Genomic DNA, 7,065 nt, shown 5'->3' on the forward strand with positions numbered 1-7,065 from the left:
AGGGTATATATACTATATATACCCCCACTCGCAACGTCGCCGCATCACCTGACGAAGTGTTGCAGTAGCACAAGAAACGTTGTGTTCTCCAATTATCTTGTTGACCACCCATTGCGAGACAAACAGGATATAGTAAGCAAGTTTCATTTCCGCAATATATAACGTTTTTAACCTTATATATATATATAAAGGTAATTATCAGTTCAATGCATTTGTGCCTGCAACATTGATTAGATTTATGTAGCCTGCCAGAAGCCAGATTCCAATCCTAATAGCAATATTGTTGATAAGCTTAAATGAAAAGTAATTACTGTTTACATGCTAACATACAGTGAAGTGTTACAAAGTACGGGTGGCTGGTTATATATATGCCTGTGCATTCACAAGTACATTATGATATATTAGGTGTGAGTGTACCAGCTGCAGCATTACTTTCCAAGCTGCCATGCAATCACATATCCAATTTATGCAGACACAGAATCTTTTACCACACAAATATAAGGAAACGATTAATATTCACATGATAGAATCACTAATCATTTTAAGTTGTAGCTACTGTTTCAACAATTAAAATTTTTTTTTAAGTGTTTCTTACATTTCATTTCACATGAACTGCAGACTTTACCAAAGGCCTAACCCTGCTTTCACTATGTTCCTCCCTTTGTTATTATGATTGTCTTGCTTGTAAAGGCTCAACAACGGAATATGGTCTAGGTGTAAATACTGTTCTCTCTCTCTCTCTCATGTGGCGAACCATACAGCAATTTCTATCGTTTCCATGACCAGCAGCTTGCGCTCCATAGGCATTCTAAAATGAGATAATACATCTCTACCAAGCTTGATGACAGGCTAGTATATATATATATATATATATGATACTGAATTTGGCAAACTTGTGCATCTCCAGGGGTTCTTCTGAGGGAAAATTAGACAAAGGAGGTAATGCCCGGTTTGGGGGGGGGGGGAAATGTGAATGATGGATTCAAATACAGGATATATATTGATATACTTCTATATCCAGGTACATAGATACAGGATATACTTATGATTAAATACAGTAAAATTTTCACAATGGCGATGTTAAATTTGACAACGGCGGTGCGCCACTGTGCCTCTTATATATAAGAAACCCTGATCTCTGAAAGCTTAATTGTATTATTATGCCACCCGAATTCACAGCTTTTATAAAAATAAATTTATAATTTTTACAAGTGAGATGAATCAGCTTGTACATAGCCACTAACAAAATTTGCATGTGCAAAGTTGTGGTACATACCCATATTTTGGCAGCTTAGCAATATTTTGATTAAATTAAGGATATCAAACAGTCTTTCTGACCATTCTAGTATGTTTCGGATCACTACAATACTTACTGGAATTGCTCGCCTAACAGCAAGTGTCTAAGGTTAGGCTAACATGTCTTCGAAACATCCTTAAACCATTGCAAATTGCGAAGATATAAGGCGAAATTAGACTTATTTTTGGTCACTGTCGACATCTATAGTATCATATTTAATATTCACAATGAAACATACCAAGTATAAGAGTCAAATTTACCGAAAATCTGCTCGAAATTACACGTACTGATAGCGCATGCTGTAACGTTAGTAGCATGGTTGTTTATAACGGAAGTTTTAACGTGGATGCGCTCGCAGTTTCAGCATACCGGAACTCGTCGCTCGTGCGAGTAACTCGGAATGCCTGCAGACGACTCATGTATTGTATCAAACAAGGGCAAACATGAGTTTATTTTTGTTTTGTATCAAATGAAAGTGTCAATGACACTGTAGCTCACCTTGGGTGTGATAGAAGAGGAAGGGGGGATATAAAAAGCAAGAGTATATATAATATGGCAGAACTCCCATTATATAGCATATCTCCCATTATATACTCTTGATAATGATGATATATATATGAGTAATTTTTGATGCGAAAATAAATGTTTCAGATCTGTTGGCATACAATCTGAAGACGTTGACCGTAGGCAGACACTGAAATGCATCAGGTGAAATTGCCAAAATCTACCTAATTTGCATAATTTAAAAAATATATAAAAACCCGTGTGATGTTTTGGGGCCAGTCCTTATTCATTCACATACCCGAAATGAGCAAAATCCGTTGAACCTGAACTGACTTATGGCCATTTCCATTTTTGCTCAAAAGTGGACGTTGCTCGAAAATAGGATGTTCAAACCTCTCCCATAGGAGTAACAACTATATGCAATTTGAAACATGTGGGTCAAACGGTTCCTGAGTTATCGTTGACCGTAGCCAAATGTTGACGGACGGACGGACGTACGACGGACGATACCTCATGGCAATAGCTCATCTTGACAATGTCAAGGTGAGCTAAAAACGGACCCACTGTTACCAAACGATCTATTAGCCAAACAAACGTTACATATTTGGACCTTCCAAATCTTTCATCGGACTTTCCAAAAGTATTTCTGAAAAGTCCCGGACCTGCGAGCAAAAACCACTATTTTCAGCCCCTGGTTGTGCAGTTATTTATGAAATCATTCCTTTAAATAATCACGAGTAGAAACTACTAGAAAGTTACCATTACATAGGAAAAGTTTTCACTCTACAATGTGTAGTGACATTCCTGAGCTTGAAAAATATTATCAAGACTGAAAATTAATATTTACATTGAGCAATGCTAATGCTAGCACTTATTATCAAATTATCTGTAAGATTATCCAAAACATCAAGCTACAACGACCCTTGTAGTAGCCAGTTAGTAGACCAAACAGTTTTCAGAGTGAGGTGTGTTATCACACACTTCCATTATTGAGTTTTGATATTTTAAAGTGAGTGCCAAAGTAAATCCGTGAATCCCAAATATATAATCTGTAACAAGAAACACACTCTATGGACTTAAAAGCATATTAAAGTGATTACGTCACCGTAAATAGTAAAAATAAAAAAAATATTTCCACTTTTTCACAAAATATGTCATTCTGTTCACTTTTTATGGTGAAATTGCTGCATTATATCTCTTATTTTACTATATTGTTCGATGTGAACATACACTCGTGACTCATACATAGCCCATAGCAAGCAATTAATGTCAGGAACACAATATCAAATCGTCCAGGTTTTTTGGATTTTTAACTAGTTGAGAAACAATCTTATCAGGTAAGAATTTGACAATACATTTAGTCCCGTTAGTTCTTACTTTTAATGTAAACCATAGAAAATTCGTGACGTAGTCAATTTAAAGCATAATATAAGCATAATGTTCTTTAAGCATATTGAAATTCTCAAATAAAATATTAAATTATCAATCTTGAACATCACGGTTCTCTCCAGGCCATACATGAATCTCAAGTCCGTAATGCCTTCAAAGCTGAACCTAATTTGCGACATCCCATACATCATCCGACATGCCTTAATCGCCTAATTGACAAGCCTTAATTTCCAGCCGTGTTAACTTCTGATCCGATCAGAGCCATGCGCAGTGTTTTCAAATCTTGATGTATACATCTCCAAACTGGCACCTGTATACCTGTGTATTGACGCTGGTTATAACAGAGTTCATTAATTCCAATTGGTACAACCCCCTACCAGTCCCTTTCCTTATCTGTCTAATAATGACATGCTTTCGGGAATTCTTGGGGAAAACCCTGAATATATATAGTAAATGTGCAGACATCAATATGCAAGTTAAACTGTGCTATAGAAAATGTTGCCCTATGTATGCGAGAGTACATGATATTCTAATCATATTAATATGACTTCAATGAAACTTTACTACCTGCTACATATAAGTCATTCTAAAATACTAAAATTTCCAGTACCAAATTAGAATTGCACCTACATAGAATTTCACGTAAGATATAAGTCACACATTTTCATATGAGTGCTCAGCCCTGAAACATAGTTATTAATTCTAATAACCATATAAAAGTGTTCTTGGGTGTTTATTACATTTCTTACTATTAGTATTATTCAAATATGTACCATTAATATTAATGACAATATATGATGTTGACATGATGACCTGTCCTAATATGAATTCTATGTTAAAAATCCCAACTAACTTTCTAAGTACTGTGACCATAAAGTCACAATTAAAAAAATATTTGTTTACCCTCACCCGACACAGGCTGAAAAGTTTGGGTAGGTAGGTCGCTTTTTTGAGGGGTCTTTTTACAAATTCAGCATGGTGTCTACATGCTCGGGTGTGCTTGTGTGGAGCTACCCAGTTTTATGTTGAATGTTTATTTTGCTTGGTACATATAATACATTGCCTACAGATTTATATAATGTACAGTGATACAATTTGTAAAAACAAGTGCCGCGGAGCGACAGCGCTCATCTCACGTCTACTGCGGTGACTCTGTCGTGGAGTGGTGGGATTCTAGTAAACCCTGTTAGTCCCATATGTGTTCACATATGCGCCGAAACAGTGGAAGGCACAGGGATGGTATCAGGAACCTTCTCGAAGGAATGTTCGTTGAGATCGTTATGAAAGTAGCCACGAGATGGCGCGTACGTTTAAGTGTCTTAAGATTAAAGATGGTAGCTCCCAACGTACGTAGTAGCAACAACTATTTGCAAGACAGAATAGGTAAGCACTCATCCATTTACCTACGCAAGCCTACAGGCTGAAATAGAGAGCTGCTACCTGTAACTAATTAACGCAGGCAAAAACTACAGAGTACTATCACCACCACATGCACTGGCAGTGGCCACTGGCAGTGGCATAAGTTGCATGTAACACACTGACAGTACAGAATGCCATAGAAATTATACGATTTAAGGAGCATAAACCTTCTTCAACCAAATTTAGCTTTTGAAATTTCATTGTGACATTGTAGCCTCATACATCCAGGCATGTATAGATTCTACTAGCAAACCCGGCAGTCAAATTCTTTCTAACAGTAAACAAATCCATGTTTAACCCTCCTCTTGAGGGTCAAAATGTTATCAGACACTTACTCTTCGCATGTCACTGTCAGCAGAAAGTACATTTCATGGTCCTTTCAACAAAGCCATAAAAATGGTAGGTCACCGCTGAAACAAAAAAGTTTTTAAATCGCTCCGTCAGACCATGTCCTCAGAAAATGTCTAAAATCTGCCGTGCCCCATTGAACTTTGACCTGTGACCTCCAATTTCTGCACAGTGATGGCTTTTCCTACCATGATGCTATACACCGACTATCACGAGCCTAGGTCGAGCCGTTTAGATTTGTGCCGCAATTCTGCATTTCCTTTCTATACCTTAAGTTAAGGAGGGAATGTTCCCCCTTCTTTTACACCCATTGACCTTTGACCTTTGACCCCCAGCTTCAACATCCCAACTCGTTTTCGGATTACCCCCCCACGTCCCGAATATCGTGACCGTACGTCGAGCCGTTTAGATTTGTGCCCAACTGTTGACGCACGGACGACCGGACACACGGACAATCATGCAATTCTACAAGCTGCATCTGACTATGTCAGATGAGCTAAAAAAGTAAAAAAAATTCAGTCGGTCCCTTTTTGGTGGGTCGGTCGTGTGAGGGCAAACAAATAATATTTTTATTATGGCCTAACCTGTTCACATTTATGTTGTCAGATATTATCCAGCTTCTATGACGATAATAAGAATAACGTTTCAGTAGAATTCTCAGTTTTGGCTGATTACAAAATGTGGTTGACAAGGTAATGGGCATTGAAATTAGAAAACAGTAGGTAGTTATTTGACAGTAAACTTGGTCACAGACGGCCCAATATGCTGAGCTCTACATTACCCTGAGGAATGCATCAAAAATGCTTGAATTTTGACTTTGAATAGAGATCAGCTTTAATAACAGATATTAAACTTAAAATCTGCCACACAACATAAAAAACGTGAACGGAGTGGCTGGAGGTACGGCAGACGTCGTTTGTTGAAGCCCTTTTTTGGTGTTTGTTTGAGGGCTGAAGCAAATATTTGTGATTTTCTGATGTCAAGTTTACAATAATGTTCACTTTCATACCTAATCCGAGTGTTTCTAGCTCTGACATCAAAACTCTCAAATCGTGACTATATATTTCCCAAGGCGTTATTTCGAAATCTGCCGCCATCCGCCGCCATCTTTGTCTCGTTAAGTATGAAAGCGAATGGACTGCCGTACCTCCAGCCTCGTAAATTAGAGATACGGCTGCCGTATCTCTAGCCACTGCCAAACGTGACCACTATCAACCTACTGGCGTACTGTACCGATATATGCAATATTAGTGCAGGGTGAATACTTTTAAAAAATACTCTTTTTTTCACCAGAGCCATTTTTCTGACTTGTCAAAAATTTACCAGTGCCATTTTTTGAAGCTCCAGAGCCATTTTCATAATTTCAAATTTTCGAAAAATACGTAATATAATGTACTCTTATTTTATTTGTGGGGATGGGGATATCAATGTAAATTGTATGCATTATTAATTCCATGAGTGTGTCAAATTTTCTGTTAATACATGTACCTATAATTATATTTACATTTATACTACATATCACTAATCACACTTATGATCCAAACATCCTTTGAATCCATTCGCATTCACAATGCCGCCTCCAAGGCTCCGACACCTCTGACCTCGCCCATCTTCTAAGTTCTAACATAGTACCATACTACCATTCTGTCCACCACTCCCCTTCTCACTCTTCTCTCTCTACATGTACACATGCTTCACTAGTCACTACTTCTAGATTGTTTATTGTTTTGTTACTCTGTAATAAACATACATGAACCACGTTATCTTTTCGTTTGGATGCAAATAAATGTTTTTTTTATATAAAAACACCACTGTGCAGTTGTTTGTTTCTTTTTTCAGTCTCAAAATAAGAAAGTACACTTTTAATTTGTCAGTCTCACAGAAATGTGTGCCTGTGAGTCTGTGACATCACATCACATCTGTCAGCATAGTTTATCATTGACTATCATTCATAGTTTCAACAGACAATGTATGAATGCAATTGTAACCACATCATTGCAGATTAATACAAGGCAAGAGCTGGATTCAGCTGGTATTATTGTCAAGTTAAATTTAAATATGAATGAAAGACGATTGAAAGTGTCAACAGTTTCTAGTTCAACACTCTG

General features: G+C 37.3%; 1 protein-coding gene across 2 annotated transcripts in view; it reads right to left on the bottom strand.

Moving 5' to 3' along the window:
• Positions 1 to 7,065, bottom strand: part of LOC106811934 — a 14,119-nt gene that overhangs the window by 5,293 nt on the left and 1,761 nt on the right. The window contains exon 2 of one of the 2 annotated variants that reach the window (XM_014815677.1): positions 596 to 808. The exons of the other annotated variant lie outside the window; for it this stretch is intronic. The gene's annotated coding sequence lies outside the window, so the exon portion shown is untranslated. The remainder of the gene's footprint in view (positions 1 to 595; positions 809 to 7,065) is intronic. 2 annotated transcript variants of the gene reach the window in all.

Source organism: Priapulus caudatus, unplaced genomic scaffold (assembly GCF_000485595.1).
Source record: "Priapulus caudatus unplaced genomic scaffold, Priapulus_caudatus-5.0.1 Scaffold592, whole genome shotgun sequence".
Taxonomy (NCBI): Eukaryota; Metazoa; Priapulida; class Priapulimorpha; order Priapulimorphida; family Priapulidae; genus Priapulus; species Priapulus caudatus.